Source organism: Watersipora subatra, chromosome 5 (genome assembly GCF_963576615.1).
Source record: "Watersipora subatra chromosome 5, tzWatSuba1.1, whole genome shotgun sequence".
Taxonomy (NCBI): Eukaryota; Metazoa; Bryozoa; class Gymnolaemata; order Cheilostomatida; family Watersiporidae; genus Watersipora; species Watersipora subatra.
In genome coordinates this window covers 19,786,450-19,804,950 of record NC_088712.1, presented here as the reverse complement: position 1 = coordinate 19,804,950, position 18,501 = coordinate 19,786,450, and the positions used below count along the sequence as shown (strand labels likewise).

The 18,501-nt window shown below is 33.6% G+C and overlaps 5 non-coding genes across 5 annotated transcripts; all 5 read right to left on the bottom strand.

Annotated features, from left to right (window-relative positions):
* Positions 1-1,228: 1,228 nt before the first annotated feature.
* On the bottom strand, positions 1,229-1,299 carry Trnag-gcc (transfer RNA glycine (anticodon GCC)). The gene has a single exon. It is a non-coding gene; the product is annotated as a tRNA-Gly (tRNA).
* Positions 1,300-3,140: 1,841 nt separating this feature from the next.
* Trnag-gcc (transfer RNA glycine (anticodon GCC)) lies at positions 3,141-3,211 on the bottom strand. Its single transcript has one exon. It is a non-coding gene; the product is annotated as a tRNA-Gly (tRNA).
* Positions 3,212-10,620: 7,409 nt separating this feature from the next.
* Trnag-gcc (transfer RNA glycine (anticodon GCC)) lies at positions 10,621-10,691 on the bottom strand. Its single transcript has one exon. It is a non-coding gene; the product is annotated as a tRNA-Gly (tRNA).
* A 5,144-nt stretch (positions 10,692-15,835) lies between these two features.
* Trnag-gcc (transfer RNA glycine (anticodon GCC)) lies at positions 15,836-15,906 on the bottom strand. The gene has a single exon. It is a non-coding gene; the product is annotated as a tRNA-Gly (tRNA).
* Positions 15,907-17,762: 1,856 nt separating this feature from the next.
* On the bottom strand, positions 17,763-17,833 carry Trnag-gcc (transfer RNA glycine (anticodon GCC)). The gene has a single exon. It is a non-coding gene; the product is annotated as a tRNA-Gly (tRNA).
* Between the last annotated feature and the right edge of the window lie 668 nt (positions 17,834-18,501).

The window sequence follows — 18,501 nt, the reverse complement described above, 5'->3', positions numbered from 1 at the left end:
TGAACTGATCAATGTGTGAGCAATTGCTCTAAGATGAAGTATGATGTTTGCTTAATTTACTGCAAGTAGAGGTTTTTTAAGAGCATTTTTGCACAACCAATAGCTCTGTGATCTTGGCTAAACGTATCTGAGCCCAGTTGTAAGAAAACATTGATGACTGGAAACATGCCCAGTAGCAGACAGCAATTTATGGTGAGATGTCATTCCTGTCATCACACTGACCTTTTTTAGGAATTGAACCTTAACCTGTTGCTTGTAGGTCAGGCGTTCTAGATCTTTGGGCCAATTATGGGCTGAAGGTCATTTTAGTTCATAAAGTTATCTTCACTAAAAGCATGTTTTCTTTAGCTATAGAGTTGTCTGGGCTACTTAACGATATCTTTCATTTTATAAATGAAGTCTATATCATAAAAATAGAACTACTAGAGCATCATAGTAATACTCATAGAGCAAACTATAAAATATCTTAACGGTGTTTCGCTTGGTTTCATCAACTTTCTAATACCAGAATGAAAACTATATTTTTAAATTAACAGCATCTGAAACTTGTATAGCATGTGTGATAAAAACTCCTATTTGGATCTCAACTTGCAAATAGAAAAATCAAAAAATTAATTTATTTGTTTAATTCAAAAATTTAACTTTTGAAGTTAAGTCAATTAGTTAATTATTAATAATTAATTAATTATTGGGTGCATTTTTATTGCTCTTAATTTAAAAAAAAAATTTCTGGTTAGACATGAAATACGTTTTTCCAATTTTTAGTTTTCTTTTAAAGAGTTGTCTTCTTCGTAAGCAACATTGGTGCCATAGCTCATAGCAAATAAATTTGAATTACATTACACTATTATAATAGTGTAAACATTATTCAAATCAGTTGATGTTTAATTCAAATCAGACAAGGTTCTTAGCTGTGTCAAGGAGAGCGCACAATTTAAAATGCTTGTTACTTTATTATTGGTTTACCTTGCTGGAAAATAAAACCTTTAAACAACACAATGTAGGGATGTGTAATTAGGGGCATCTGGATTTTAGAAATGTAAAAAGGATGCCTAGTGAACTCGTAGTGAGCCTTCTTTGTGATTTTGTAATCTTCGTGATAGTTTAATCTTTTGAAATCATGACTCTTTTGTTTCTGATATCGGCAACCGCAAGAGTAGCTAGTCACTTTGCACAAAAATCCAAGAGTAGCTAGTAGCTACTCTTGGATTTTTGTGCAAGTGCAAAATGCATCGGCCGGGAATCGAACGCGGGCCTCCCGCGTGGCAGGCGAGAATTCTACCACTGAACCACCGATGCTTGTTGCTGACATAATGGAATATCGACCAAGTGGAGAAGTAGAAGATTACAGTGTTCGTTTCAAAAACTAATAAATAACAGGCTTAAGTCGACTTAAGGCCACTAGTATCAAGCTGACAACCTCTATTTGTATTCAACATAAAAAACCAGTTAGAGAAACTGTTGCTATTTCGGTGTTTGTCGATCTTGTAATGAATGAAAAATGAAGTTTGTTGAAGCAATTTGAAATAGAGATGCATAATATTGTTACCTATAGCTTGCGCCTTAAATTACCATTTTGATGACAACGGCTGAAAAAGTTACTAATGTATGAGCTAGATTCAAGCTTCAGCCTCTTACAGGTGCTTCTTGATGAGCACCATGGAGCACCTGCAGGAGGTTTTCATGTCTTCTCTCACACTCACTAATACATAGTTTGAACAACTAGGTTCTTGGCCATGATCGAAATTGTCTCAGCCATATAATATCTTCATATTATGTGATTCAAAAATTTGGTCTAATGGTATATCTATGGTATATCTATGGTATATCTATAGTATATCTATGGTATATCTATAGTATATCTATGGTATATCTATGGTATATCTATGGTATACCTATGGTATATCTATGGTACACATATGGTATATCTGTGTTATATTTATGGTATATCTATGTTATATCTATGGTATATCTATGGTATATATTTGGTATAACAATGGTATATCTATGGTATATCTATGTTATATCTAAGGTATATCTATGGTATATCTATGTTATATCTATGGTATATCTATGGTATATCTATAATATATAAAAGGTATATCTATGGTATATCTATGTTATATCTATGGTATATATATATATGTTATATCTATGTTATATCTATGGTATATCTATGGTATATCTTTGGCATACCTAAGACATATCTATGGTATGTATGGTACATTTATGGTATATATTTAGTATATCTATGGTATATCTATGGTATAACTATGGTATATCTGGGGTATATCTATGGTATGTCTGAGGTTTATCTGTGGTATATCTATAGTATACTTGAGGTTTACCTATGGTGTATCTGAGGTACATCTATGGCATATTTATGGTATTTTATGGTATATCTGTGGTATAGCTTTGGGATACCTTTGTCAAGTGACAGGATTACCACACAATCTGATTTTTTACTTTATTTGTAAGATATTACATTAATATTTACGTGTTCTTTATTAAGTGCTATCTATTAAACCTGTTGAACCCTATTGTCCCGCCTTCTTTCTAAAAAAGACACGAAATTGACCTGTGCCAACCCAACTATACAGTGTGTATTAGTATTCTGCCATTTTGGCAAAAGAAACCTTACAAACTACAAGAAAATAGGGATCTAGTGGTACCTAGTGTTAAGAATTATAGAACTAAATTATATATAAAAAACAAAATAGAAAAATTGAAGATCGATAAAATTTAGCGTTTTTGATATTTTAATGTAGAGACAGAAGTTGTAAGTTTGTCAATACAAAGATTTAGAAGTATTGACAGGGATAAGTAACATTACTTGCTCTAACTTATACTAACTTAGACAAAAACAGATTTGTAAGCTTGGCAATTCACAGGTTCAGAAGTAGTGATAGAGATAAGTAGCATTACTTGCTCTAACTAAACTATTACTCTAACTAAACTTGCCCTAAACTATCTGAGGTGTATTTAAATAAACTAAGATAGTTTAGACCAAGTTAACTACAATTTAACTCAGTATATACATGTTTGCTATTTTATATGTTTTTATATTTATAGTTGAAAACCTTACAAAGTCACTTGTTTACTAAACAGGTTATGATGTGAAGTACAACAAAAACATAAAATGCATCGGCCGGGAATCGAACCCGGGCCTCCCGCGTGGCAGGCGAGAATTCTACCACTGAACCACCGATGCTCGTTGTTCACGTTAGAAAATCCAGCGAGTTGAAAACTATAAGCCTACAGCGTTCGTGTCCAAAACTAATTAATAACAGGCCTGAGTCGACTGAAGGCCAGCCACCTGTGACAGGCTGACAAACTTTTTTCCTATTCAACCCTGAGTAGAACATAGAAGAGACAATCGTGTAAAGATTGTTTTATATAAAGCCTCACTTCCGGTGGCAGCGTACGTTCAGAGAATATGCATACCTTGCAATGAGCTGAATTTTTTCACTTTTGGAAGCTTAGAACTAGTGCTAAAAATAAATATTGACTGGATAACTTTTATATTAGTCTAAACTAACAAAGCAGTTAAAATTCTATTAATAATTAAAAAATTAATTATTATTCAAAAAATAGATTTTACCAACTATTTGATATACAATTTTGGAGTTTTTTAAACATTTGGGAGAGGACAACTTTTTATATATGGGAATCACCAACAATGTAAAGAGCAGAGAAGTAGAATTGTTGTGGTTAAGTAATCCCAGCTACTTTCTGAAGTGGGTTTGTGGAAGGTGAAAGTTATTGTCTCCGTAATATGTTATCAATTGGAGGCGTGGCATTTCTGCCGCCACGGCTAACCAGCTATGACGTCATTGTCTAAACTCTTATAATCTTAAACTCAGATTCAACCTAAAAAACCTAAATGTTCCCGCTCCGTGGTTTATCAATTCCTCTCCTATTTCCACATACTGTAGTCAATTAAAAGTGTTGAAAAGTTTGTCAAAACGATTTGAGACAGAGATACATAATATTGTTTTTTACAGCTTTTGCTTCGAATACCATTTTGATGATACCAGCTAAAAGACTTAATACTGTGTCAGCTTGGTTCAAACTTCAGCCTCTTGCAGGCCCGTCTTGGTGAGCACCATAGACACCTATTCGTTGTATGGTTTTTATAGAGTTAATTTGTCTTGTGAGTCTGTTAGAAATTATCGATTATTGACAGAGTCGTGAGAAGGTATTAGTTTATTTATCTGAGTATATTGGAATACATTTGTGAGGTTTTCAGTAAGATCACTCTGGTTCACTTGGCTATATGCATTTCATATTTACATAATTCTTTACACAATTCACATATTATTTTATAATATTTTATAACATTTCATGCATATATCAGTCGACAATCTGTCAACGAACATTCTCTCAATTTAGCCCTTAGCTTGTAGTGAAATTGTTTATAGGGCCCTTCATTCATTCGACTTTGACATCTCTGATCAACTGTATATCTATGGTATATCTATATTATATTTTTGGTACCTCTATGGTATATAGAGTATATAAATGGTATACATATTGCATATCTATGGTAGGTTATATCTATAGTACATCTATGGTATATCTATAATGGTATGTCTATGGCAAATCTATGGTACACATATGGTATATATAAGGTATATCTAAAGTATATTCATGATATATCTAAGGAATATCTGAGATATATCTATAGTATATCTATGTTGTGTATATGGTATATTAATGGCAGATCTACGGTACATTTATGGTATATCCATTGTATATCTATGGCACATCTATGGTATATCTTTAGTATATCTATGGTATATCTATGGTATGATTATGGTATATTTGTGGCATATCAATAGTACATCTATGGTGTATCTATGGTATATCTTTGGTATATCTATAGTACATCAGCTTTATATCCTTGGTACATCTAAGGTATTTATCTGGCATATCTACGGTATATAATTGACTAGCTGCATTACCCGTGTTCGGGAACAGATTTACGTAAAGCAATGGTTTTGTTGAGAGTTGTCTTTCATACTGTAAAACAACTCCAAATATGCAATCTACTGAAGTTTTTGTGCTGATCTGACTGCATACACATATGCAGTCGTACATGTCAATAATGTTGGCGAGACCAATGGAAATATGCAATGTGTTTTACAGCTAGTCTACAATGCATCAGTCTTGAACCACTCAAATCGGAATTGTCCTAATTTTGTACACAGAACTGATAATGAAATTGACATTGCTAGGCAAACTGACATTCTTCAAACTGGCAGTATTGAAAAGTTTTACATATTTTAAGAAATTATAGAAAATATTTTGCTGTTGCACTGCTTAGCTATCGCCAGCATTTATTGAATTGAGACTTATGCATGCTTAAAACACTAATCATGACTCACCAGTTCATCGTCTATAGCCTGTGTTTTGACATGGTATATACAAACTGTGCAGCAGTAATGTGGTCGTGTTGATAAAATTTATTATCAATAAAATCTACTATATAAACTACATATATGGCCTCTCGCCTTTCCAACGTAAGGCATTACATCTGGAGCATTTTTGGACATTCGTCCCATAAAAAAATTCATCCCTATACTGTGTTGCAGGACTGTAGTCAAGTGCAAAGTTTTCTGTCCATACATGGCGCCTGGTAGCAGCTGCTGTAGTTAGTGCATCTCGCTGTTGTCGCCGTTTCATCTGCTTTGAAAATTCAGCTCGTCGAACAGCTGTTGTAGCTAGTGCATCATGTTCTTGTTGCCGCTGCATCTGCTCGGAGGTTTCTGCACGTCTGGCCGATGTAGCGGCTGCTCTGAGCCGTTTGAGTTGCTGCTGGGGTCGGTTCAGTAGTCTCTGCACTTCTAGCGGCTGCAGCATCTATTCTGGCCTGCTCTCGATGTACCTGTGTTTGTTCGGCGGTTTCTGCTCTTCTAGCAGCTGCTATTCTGTTTCGTTGTAGGCGTAGCTGTGTTTGCTCTGCAGTTTCTGCACTTCTAGCAGATGCAGTAGCAGTTCCGCTTCGTTGTGGGCGTAGCTGTGTTTGCTCTGCAGTTTCTGCTCGTCTAGCTGCTGCTTTGCGAATTCGGTCTCTTTCTCTGCGGGAATCAATATGTTCTTGCATTTGGGCAGTAGGCTTTTTGGAAGGCATTGCACTGCTTCAAGCATTTCTAAAATTGAATGAGATGGTGTGCTTTTTTTTGTAATATACACTGCTCGCTTTCTTCTCACCGTCGCCTATCGCAACGCTCGGAGTGCCCGTGCATGTTCTGTAGTAGCTGCAGTACTTGTAGCTGAAAAAAAAGTAAAAGTAACTCAGCTGTGGAAGGAAATGAACATGTTTACTATCACAAACAGAGACAAATCCAACGTTTTCAACCCTTTCACTGAAGTAGACCCATTCATGCGCTTTCCATGGTCGACCGCCGTAAACACATTTTTGCCACTTTCCCAGCAATTGCTAGCAACTGAATTTTATTATTTGTTGATAACATAACCAACGATCTTTAGGACCTTTATAGTAGTGACAGTGTTGTCCAAAGATTTCTCTATAAAATTAGCCTAAAATTTAATTTTAAATCTCTGTTTGAGAATTTCCAACTTAAAAACGAAGATTTTTGTGCGAGTTCATTAAATGCGTCCGAGTTAAAAAACAAATAACTACTTATGTTGATGACATTATAGCCGATTCAGATTTTTGTGATTACACAGATAATTAAAATGCACAAAGTATAGATACAATGAAACTTTTGCATAGCAGTGCTTGTTAACATGTTGGCAAAATCTACTATATAACCAAAACAAACGTTCTAGATGGAGTTTCAAATTGAAAAAATATCATGAAGCAATATCGGGCAAAATGGCTGGCAGTAGGCCGATAGCTAAATTTGTACGTGGACGCAAGTAAAAAGGTTATGTAGTGGAACTGTGGCAATTCATAGGCAATGCAACATTGAATAAGACGTAGGTCTACTAACCTTTTCGATGTAGAAATTTAGTAGGTAAAACGCAGTAGCAGTACCCGTGCAAGTTCTGTAGTAGCTGTAGTACTCGTAGCTGGAAAATAAGTAAAAGTAACTCAGCTGCGGAAGGAAATAAACATGTTTTCTATTACAAACAGTGGCAAATCCAACGTTTTTAACCTTTTCACTGAAGTAGACTCATGCGTTTTCTATGGTCGACCGCCGTAGACGCGTATTTGCGACTTTCCCAGCAATTGCTAGTAACTGAATTTTATTATTCGTTGATCACATAACCAACGATCTTTAGGACTTTTATGGTAGTGACAGTGTGGTCCTAAGATTTCTCTATAAAATTAGCCTAAAATTTAATTTTAAATCCTTGTTTGAGAATTTCCAGCTTGAAAGCAAAGATTTTTTGTGCGAGTTCATTAAATGCGTCTGAGTTAAAAAAAAACAAATAACTACTTATGTTGATAACACTATAGCCATTTCAGACTTTTGTGATTACACAGATAATTAAAATGCACAAAGTATAGATACAACAAATTTTTTGTATAGCAGTGCTTGTTGACATGTTGGCAAAATGAAATATATAACCAAAACAAACGTTATAGATGGAGTTTCAAATTGAAAAAATATCGTATACATATTAAGCAATATCGGCAAAATGGCTGGCAGTAGGCCGATAGCTAAATTTGTACACGGACGCAAGTGAAAGGGTTATGTAGTGGAAGTGTGGCAATTCATAGACAATACAACATTGATTAAGAAATACTTACCTTTTTTATGTAGAAATGTAGTAGGTGAGAACTGCGTTTTCTAGTGACCCCAAGAAACCAACGTTCGCGTGACCTTTTCGGTACACGTTGGCAGTAAATATTAATTGCATGTAAATTACTATTCGTTAATTTATTTTATTTAATGATTAGTACATTTGTATAGCTGTATAGGCCGCCGAACTCATGGACGGTGCTTTTTAACACGACAGCAATTTTTCTGTTTCAAACGCACCCATGTCGTTGGGCGCCGTAAAGAGGCGCGCTAACCAGATATGACGTGTTCTGTGTAAAAACGATGAATAGGTTATGTATAGAAGCGTGTACTAACCGGAGAATCTCATTAACGCGCCCTAGATACTTAGTAGCGGCTAATAGTCCAAAAGGTACGGTACTCTATAGGGCGGACACTCAATCAATCAAGCACGCAGACAGACAACGATTGCCGTTCATATAGTAGATATGCCTTTCAGTATATCTTCAAGATATCTTTATTGTGTATTTGGTAAGTATATCACAACTCTTGGTATATCTTTCAATTATCTACAGCATGTCACGTACTACAATTGTAACTGAGCCTTTGAAGTTTAATCAAAGATGTCTCACTGACAGCATACTTTTGCGCATTCTTAAAGAAACTAGATAGCATACCAGCTTTCTTTTTTGTATCATTGCCGATGAAGCCTTTGAAATGTGCCCACTACTGGCTGACATTTTTTATAATTCACAGCGTTGTCAAAGGATACATAGCATAGATATGGTGAGCCTAGCCTAGTCATTCTTTCCTGGTCAGTTTTAGCTGTCTGCGCTTATGTTGATAGTAATGATACTGATAATAATGATACTGATAATAATGATACTGATAATAATGATACTGATAATAATGATACTGATAATAATGATACTGATAATAATGATACTGATAATAATGATACTGATAATAATGATACTGATAATAATGATACTGATAATGATGATACTGATAATAATGATACTGATAATAATGATACTGATAATAATGACACTGATAATGATGATACTGATAATGATGATACTGATAATGATGATACTGATAATAATGATACTGATAATAATGATACTGATAATAATGATACTGATAATAATGATACTGATAATAATGATACTGATAATAATGATACTGATAATAATGACACTGATAATAATGATACTGATAATAATGATACTGATAATAATGATACTGATAATAATGATACTGATAATAATGATACTGATAATAATGATACTGATAATAATGATACTGGTAATAATGATACTGATAATAATGATACTGATAATAATGATACTGATAATAATGATACTGATAATAATGATACTGGTAATAATGATACTGATAATAATGATACTGATAATAATGATACTGATAGTAATGATACTGATAATAATGATACTGATAATAATGATACTGATAATAATGATACTGATAATAATGATACTGATAATAATGATACTGATAATAATGATACTGATAATAATGATACTGATAATAATGATACTGATGATAATGATACTGATAATAATGATACTGATAATAATGATAGTGATAATAATGATACTGATAATAATGACACTGATAATAATGATACTGATAATAATGATACTGGTAATAATGATACTGATAATAATGATACTGATAATAATGATACTGATAATAATGATACTGATAATAATGATACTGGTAATAATGATACTGATAGTAATGATACTGATAGTAATGATACTGATAATAATGATACTGATAATAATGATAGTGATAATAATGATACTGATAATAATGATACTGATAATAATGATACTGATAATAATGACACTGATAATAATGATACTGATAATAATGATACTGATAATAATGATACTGATAATAATGATACTGATAATAATGATACTGATAATAATGATACTGATAATAATGATACTGGTAATAATGATACTGATAATAATGATACTGATAATAATGATACTGATAATAATGATACTGGTAATAATGATACTGATAATAATGATACTGATAATAATGATACTGATAGTAATGATACTGATAGTAATGATACTGATAATAATGATACTGATAATAATGATACTGATAATAATGATACTGATAATAATGATACTGATAATAATGATACTGATAATAATGATACTGATAATAATGATACTGATAATAATGATAGTGATAATAATGATTCTGATAATAATGACACTGATAATAATGATACTGATGATAATGATACTGATAATAATGATACTGATAATAATGATACTGATAATAATGATACTGATAATAATGATACTGATAATAATGATACTGATAATAATGATGCTGATAATGATGTGCCATAATCTTTACTATAATAAGTGCAGTATTTGTCTGTTCGGCCATTTTTCTGAAGCCACACTGAAGGTGTTTGGAAGAAAGACTGCATCGCACCGGAATGGACCCCAGATTTTTTGTTACAGCAACCCGGATATTTAGATTCTCAGCCAAATGCCCTACGATTTGCGCTTTGCAACTACCTTCCCAAATCTAAGAATAATTGTGCACATACTTATAACACATCATGATATCTCATCACGCACAGGACTACCAGTGTACTAGTTTAAATAATTTTCATAGTTAGCTTATTGTAGTCAATCACAAAAACATACATGTAACTGTTTGCAGTTGCACTGACGGGAATTTTCCCTTTTCAACCGCAGTTGCAGTGTAACAGCAACTGCTCCAATTGTTATGATAAAATAATGATGTTAAAATAAATTTTAGGGATACCATTTAAGACAACAAATATTGCTGGAACAGACTGGTTTTATGTCTGGTTAATCGTTACTTTGTTCTAAGGTGAAAGTATGGCTGAAAACAAAAGTGCATCGGCCGAGAATCAAACCCGGGCCTCCCGCGTGGCAGGCGAGAATTCTACCACTGAACCACCGATGCATCATATCTACCAAAAACAGCTTCTCGTAGCGTTAGAAGACTATCATATATGTATCTGCAAGCAATTAATAACAGGCTTATATTGCCACTAGAAGTACTACTACAGTACTAACTGACAACCCTAATGCTATAATACCTAGCAGACTATACTTCTTCTAATAACCAAAAAATGGAGTTTTTCTACAGCTTCATTGATTCAAAGCACATACATGTATATCCCTTTAGGCAGCACCTTGATCTTGTCTATTTCAAATGTGAAAACAATTGTCAGATACCCATAGCAGAAACAGGAAACAATGTACATACCTATACTTTAGTTAAAAAATGAATTTTTTATATATAATATATTTACATATGGGTGCTTTCTGAGGAATTACCCATTATGTGTGTTCCTATGAGTGATGCGTATAGTGTGCGGATTCCAATCAAGTATTTAAATGATTGACGATGTTACGCAATCACCAAGGCAGGTTGTAGCGGAAAAGTGTGTGCTTCCTTTTTAAAAATCATCCCCGATATCTTTGAAAATTGTCAATGTTTGTACTTTATGATAATCATGTAGGCTTATATATAACAAGCATATTCAGTGAATTTTAAAGTATGTACCTTTAATTAATTTTGTCTAGTCAATAGAGTAATTACCATGCCAGTGCAGATGGTTGGAGGTCGAGTAATGAAGATACCTCTATGTTCACGGCTTGGCATAGAGGTATAAACGATTGCTTATTCTGTACTTCATTGAGCAACTTCATACTTCTTTACACGGACCCTATCAAGTATGTAATCTAAAAGCATCTTCATGCGAACCAGATACAATCACAGCAGTTGAAGTTCGAAAATGTCGTAGAATATGCGAAGGTAATTTTTGTATGAAAACAGCAACATGTAGATTTATCTGCACTCTCTGATTAATGAGTCCATCGTTATTCGTATATATGTACTAGTCTCCTGCTTAGTGGACTGGACTGGTCAGTTTTTACCTTTAGCAAATATTACCTTGTTTGCATTCCTATTAACTCAAAAATAATTGGATCGAAGCCATTGTTATCATTTTCATTGATTTATGTTTGGCTGGTGGTCACTCTGGAGCAAAACTGACAAAAAACTACAAGAAAATTTACATCAATACATATTGGAGCATTGATGATAAACATGGTAGTATTTGAGTTAGTCAAACCTTTGGTGCCCTTTTTGAACCAGAACGTCTACTGGGTAGCCTGTCTTGACAAACTGTTGTTTTTGCGGAGTTGTCCACCGGCGAGCGGAGCGAAAAAAACAACAGCTTGTCACAATACGCACTGCACCTGGTGCATCAGCTGCACTGAAAAGGAGTTGTCCTCTTCCGTCTATGCTGCTTGGTTGCGATGTTATGTCGGTCGCTCCATTGGTAACCACAACGGATTTAGCCCAAAAATTTATGTAGAAAAAAATAAGATAAAAACGTTTAACCAGACACCAGTCTCTGCGGTAAACTTTAGTAGGACTTAATCAGTGACTGTAATTGAACTCTAAATTGATGTTCGTTTTTAAATTAAAGGCGCTGTAGTTATGAGAGATATTACATACTATGCAGAAGTTTGATTCATCATCAAGCAAAAGAGACCAATCCAAATTAGTTGACTTAAATCTTTCACTCACAAAAAAGGTGTAAAGTTCTGCGGCCTTACTGATTTTTTACATAAATAGATTTTCAGCTAATTGCTGCTTTGTATTCTTAAGGAGCTGTTGTTTCATGCATCTAAACCAACACGTGCTCAACAGCATTGTACCATACCATGAAACGAGGAAACAAAATTTTAATTGGCTATTTGTTTCAATTAAAAAATTAAAAATTCATATTTATAGAAACTTGTAAATCAAGACATCATGCTAGTATTACTGTAAACCACTGGTGTTTTTGTAGTTACCAGAAGCTGTAACTGGATATACAACAATGACATCTGCCTTCATAAAAACCCATTCATTTTTGAGAAAGTACTGGAGACTGGCACCAAGTACACCATCACCACATGGCAATGTTCTTGTCACGCAGAACTTTGTAATCGGTCAGCCCAGATTGAGATGAATGGCATGTTAGGAGCAGCAGCTCTGCTGGTTTCAATAAGTCTGTCATACTTTTAATGTTTTAGAAAATGACTTACACAGAGTGAACTTGTTTACTGATTTCCTGGCTGGATGGTAACTACAGCTTCGCAATTTGAAATATCACCAAATGAGTTGTATCATCATCGCAAGTTTGCAAAATTGAATCAAATTGCAATATATCACAAATCATTTACATGTATTTAAAGAGGATTTGCGATATATCACAAGTGGTCTACATATTTATAGACAATATTATTATATTAAAAGGTCTTCTGAATTTTATTAAGATTTATTTGTGTATTTTAACTTAAATAAACTGTTTTGTGTTTTTGATAATTGCAAAAACTTATTTCATGAGTTCCCGTGTGCATGGAAAGCCATGGAATGAGCGTGTTGTGGGATGAAAAAGCCCGTGCGTTTTAGTTCCAATATCGCTCACTCGGAAAATCGTCAGATATGAAATAAATCATCTTCACACCAATACATCATTTATACTATTGACAATATCATTTTAAATGGTGACAATTCTCAAGTCTTCTACCTTAACAAACAATTAAGCCACCATATCATGAAGCTCTAACTATAGTATGGAGAAAGTATGGTACAGGCAGTTTATTGTCACTCTGTTAAAGGTTGGCTTGCAATAAAATTCACATTACAGCTATTTGGTATCAAAAGATTCACCATGTCTTACTACGTTGTATTGTAGGTACCAAATATGTGGAAATGTGATTACAAGCTCTTAAAAGCTCAAAAACAAAAAGCCGCCGTAGATTGGAATCTCTTTATTTCGATGACGTAGCCATGAAATTTGGTTATTGTCTTGTCACGTGATGTTCTCACGTGAATTAAAAGGCCAATAAAAAGCTCAATATAAACCTTATCGTAGCACTAGTTTATGACAAACACTTCGGGTTTTACCGAAGACCCCGTATCAAATATAGATGCTCGCTACTTTACAGTTTTGTTTCGGTTTGGTCTAATCAGCAAGTCATAATCTGATCATGTGATCCAATACTTCGCAAATAATTTCTGCAGCACTTTTCGATTATCACAAGTGACCAACAGGCTCGTCATGATTATCAGACAATGATATGTACTCCTTCAAGGCTAAGGCTTCAAAGGCTAAAAAATTAAACAAATTTTTACGGTAAGTTATAAGATATCAGTGCTAAAAGTGACAGCATTACGATGACGATAAATCAGACGCGTAAAAACAATAGACATGGTTTTATTACTTGCGTGAAGTATATTTGTGAAAATATTTCGACGAATAAGGTTGCATAAAAGTGTAAACAGAAACCATCTCTCACAACTACGTCACATTTAAGCCATTTTGGAAAGAGAATCCAAACTACGGCGTTCTCATGTGGCTGCGATTAACTGTTTGTTTTTGAGCTTTTAAGAGCTTGTAATCACCTTTCCAAATATTTTGCACCTACAACACAACAGAGTAAGACATAGTGAATCTTTTCATATCAAATAACTGTACTGTGAATTTTGTTGCAAGTCAACTTTTAAGTTCAGTCAGTAAACTCAGTATTGAAGAATGTGAAAGTTTAGGCTTGAATTTATTACAACCAAAAGGGTAAGTAAGATCTTCTGGTTGTGCCGAAAGGTGTTACTTGCACTTTGGCCTTAATCTGTTTTCTTGCCAATCAAGTTGCTAGTAAAACAAATTTAACCAAGCTATATTATGTAACGTGTTGTTATTTATAATAAGATATAATAATCTTTAAGAAGCTCAGTTTCAGTCTAAGATTCTCCTCTTTTTTATTGTTTTATTGTTTATAATTTCATTTCAAACAGAAAGTTTTGCCATACAAAATCATACAACCGGTCGAAAGTTAACCAATCAAATGTATTTTTGTCAACAAACTGGTATATGTCTCCAAGTTAGAGTTGTCCCCTTTTGTTTTTGCGTTGAGTCTTTTTACATTTGTATAGAGTTATTATGACAAATCTTTGCTCAATGTTTTGTATTGTAATAATTGTTTAATTTTTGTGTTCATGTAGTTATATATAATTAGATGTGTTGGTCACAGAAACTTGTCTTAAAAATTTTTTTATGATTACAAAGAGGCTTCGGTTACTGTAGAAGTTTTACATATCAGTTTTACCTATATGTTGGAGTATAAAAGCATACCAGATTATTAGTTTACACAGCAGTAGTTTTAGTACATTTTAATACAACCAAATTTTAATTCATGGAAGAACAGGTAAGTTTAGTATTTGGAATGTAGAACTTCCTAACCTTTTCTGTGAGACAGATAATTAAATAACAGTAATAATAATAATGATAAATATAATAATTAAATAGTAATTTAAAACAGCAAATAAAAATTATCATGGGAATGCATGCTTTTGAAATACATATAGACCAAATTGAAGAAAACTTGTCTAAAAATAGGGCCAATCAAACAATAGCAAGCAGCTATGTTAGACAATCTGATAATAGACACCCGTTTTTGCCCAATCAAACAAGGCCTAGTGATTAATGCAACCCCTCAGATGCATTCTTCAGTACAACAGTACTCACCAAGTTTTTCCAAAGAGCCCTTCCAGCTATGTTCTGTCCCTTCTCACTAAAGTGGAAACAATCAGGAGCAAAGTAGGAGAGGTCAGGTAAGCCATCCTATCAAGACATGAAATAAATTATTATTGTTATTATTAGCACTAGTATTATTATTCTTATTAATATTATTACATTACTCATTTATCTAGCTATTTGCTACTCTATCCATAAACTTAGACTTGCTCTTGTTTTTACAAAATTTAGCATATTGAAGCTTGAGTTTGAGGTAATTCGGGGAGTTGTTTTCTCACCTGATCCAATGTTTGAATAAACTCGGCACCATGGTTTTTCTTTGTTTTTTTTTGTACTTCCAGTTTGTGTAGGATTACAAGGTTTTTATCATTTGGTTTGCATTATTTTTTCAATGTAATTCCAAATTCTTAAGGTAATAAAACGATTAGCACTTAAGATGTTACCAAAATACCAAAGGCGCTTCTCATCAAACAAGAAAGGAAAAATGGCTGAAATGCAATAAAAACAAAAATGCATCGGCCGGGAATCGAACCCGGGCCTCCCGCGTGGCAGGCGAGAATTCTACCACTGAACCACCGATGCTTGTTGATGAAAATCTAGAGTATCCAGCGATTCTAGAAATAGTACCCTACAGTGTTCGTGTCAAAAACTAATTAATAACAGGCTTAAGTCGACTGAAGGCTAGCCACCTGTGACAGGCTGACAAACTTTCTTCTCATTCGACCCTGAGTAGAACATAGAAGAGTATAGACAATCATGTAAACATTGTTTTATATAAAGCCACACTTCCGGTGGCGGCGTACGTTCAAAAAATTTACATACCTTGCATTGAGCTGAATTCTTTTACACTTTTAGAAGCATAGAACTAGTGCTAAAAATAAATATTGACTGAAAGACTTTTATATTAGTATTAACCAACAAAATAAGTTTAAATTATAATAATAATTAAAAAATTATTTATTATTCAAAAAATGGATTTTACCAATTATTTGATATACAATTTTAGAATTTTTTTTTAAACATTCGGGAGAGGAAAACTTTTAATATATGGGAATCACCAACAAAGTAAAGTATGAAAAAGTAGAATTGTTGTGGTTAAGTAACCCTAGCTACTTTCTGAAGTGGGTTTGTGGAAGTTGAAATTTAGTGTCTCCGTAATATGCTATCAATTGGAGGCGTGACATTTCTGCCGCCACGACTAACCAGCTATGACATCATTGTCTAAACTCTTATAATCTTAAACTCAGATTCAACCTAAAAAACCTAAATGTTCTTGCTCTGTGGTTTATCAATTCCTCTCCTACTTCTACATTCTGTAGTCAATTATAAGTTTTGAGAAGTTTGTCAAAACAATTTGAAACAGAGATACATATTATTGTTTCTTACAGCTCTTGCTTCGAATACCATGTTAAAACATATTTAACTAAACTATATTATGCAACGTGTTGTTATTTATAATAAGATATAATAATCTTTAAGAAACTCAGTTTCAGTCTAATATTCTCCTCTTTTTTATTGTTTTTTTGTTTATAATTTCATGTCAAACATAAATGTTTGCCATATGAAATCATACAACCGGGAGGAAGTTAACCAATCAGATGTATTCTTGTCAACAAAATGGTATATGTCTTCAAATTAAAGTTGTCCCCTTTTGTTTTTGTGTTGAGGCTTTTTTACATTTGTATAGAGTTATTATGACAAATCTTTGCTCGGTGTTTTGTATTGTAATAATTGTTTAATTTTTGTGTTCATGTAGTTATATATAAATAGATGTGTTGCTCACAGAAACTTGTCTAAAAATATGGCCAATCAAACAATACCAAGCAGCTATGTTAGACAATCTGACAATAGACACCTGTTTTTGCCCAATCAAACGAGGCCTAGTGATTAATGCGATCCCTCAGATGCATTCTTCAGTACAACAGTACTCACCAAATTGTTCCAAAGAGCCCTTCCAGCTATGTTCTGTCCCTTCTCACTAAAGTGGAAACAGTCAGGAGCAAAGTAGGAGAGGTCAGGTGAGCCATCCTATCAAGGCATGAGATAAATTATTATTGTTATTATTATCACTAGTATTATTATTCTTATTAATATTATTACATTACTCATTTATCTAGCTATTTGCTACTCTATCCATGACTTGTTCCTTGTTCTTACAAAAATTAGCATATTGATGTTTGAGGTAATTCGGGGAGGTGTTTTCTCACCTGATCCAATGCCTGAATAAACTCGGCACCAAGGTTTCTCTTTGTTTTTTTGCGCTTCCGATTTGTGTAGGATTACAAGGTTTTTATCATTTGGTTTGCATTATTTTTTCAATATATTTCTGAATTTTTAAGGTGATAAAATGATTAGCTATTAAGATATTACTAAAATATCCAAAGCGCTTCTCATCAAACAAGAAAAGAAAAATAGCTAAAATGCAATAAAAACAAAAATGCATCGGCCGGGAATCGAACCCGGGCCTCCCGCGTGGCAGGCGAGAATTCTACCACTGAACCACCGATGCTTGTTGAGGTAAGTCCAGAGTATCCAGCGAGTCAAGAAGTCGTAGCCTACAGAGTTAGTGTCAAAAACTAATTAATAACAGGCTTAAGCCGGCTGAAGGCCAGCCACCTGTGACAGGCTGACAAGCTTTCATCCTATTCAACCTAAAAAACATAACTGTTACTGTTTTATGGTTTTTCACTCCCTGGGCTACTTCTACATTTTATTATTAGTATAAGTTTTGAGAAGTTTGTCAAAACGATTTGAAACAGAGATGTATAATATTGTTTCTTACAGCTTTTGCTTCAAATACCATTTTGATGATACCAGCTAAAAGAGTTATTAATGTGTCAGCTTGGTTCAAACTTCAGCTTCTTGTAGTCCCGCTTTGGTGAGCACCATGGACACCTATTCGTTGTATAGTTTTTATAGAGTTTACTTGTCTTGTGAGTCTGTTAAAAATTATAGATTATTGACAGAGTCGTGAGAAGGTATTAGTTTATTTATCTGAGTGTATTGGAATACATTTGTGAGGTTTTCAGTAAGTTCACTCTGGTTCACTTGGCTATATGCATTTCATTTTTAGATATTAAATATTTTGTAATTCACATAGTATTTCATGCATATATCATTTTACAATTTATTAACAAACATTCTCTCACTCTGACCCTCGGCTTGTAATGCAATTGT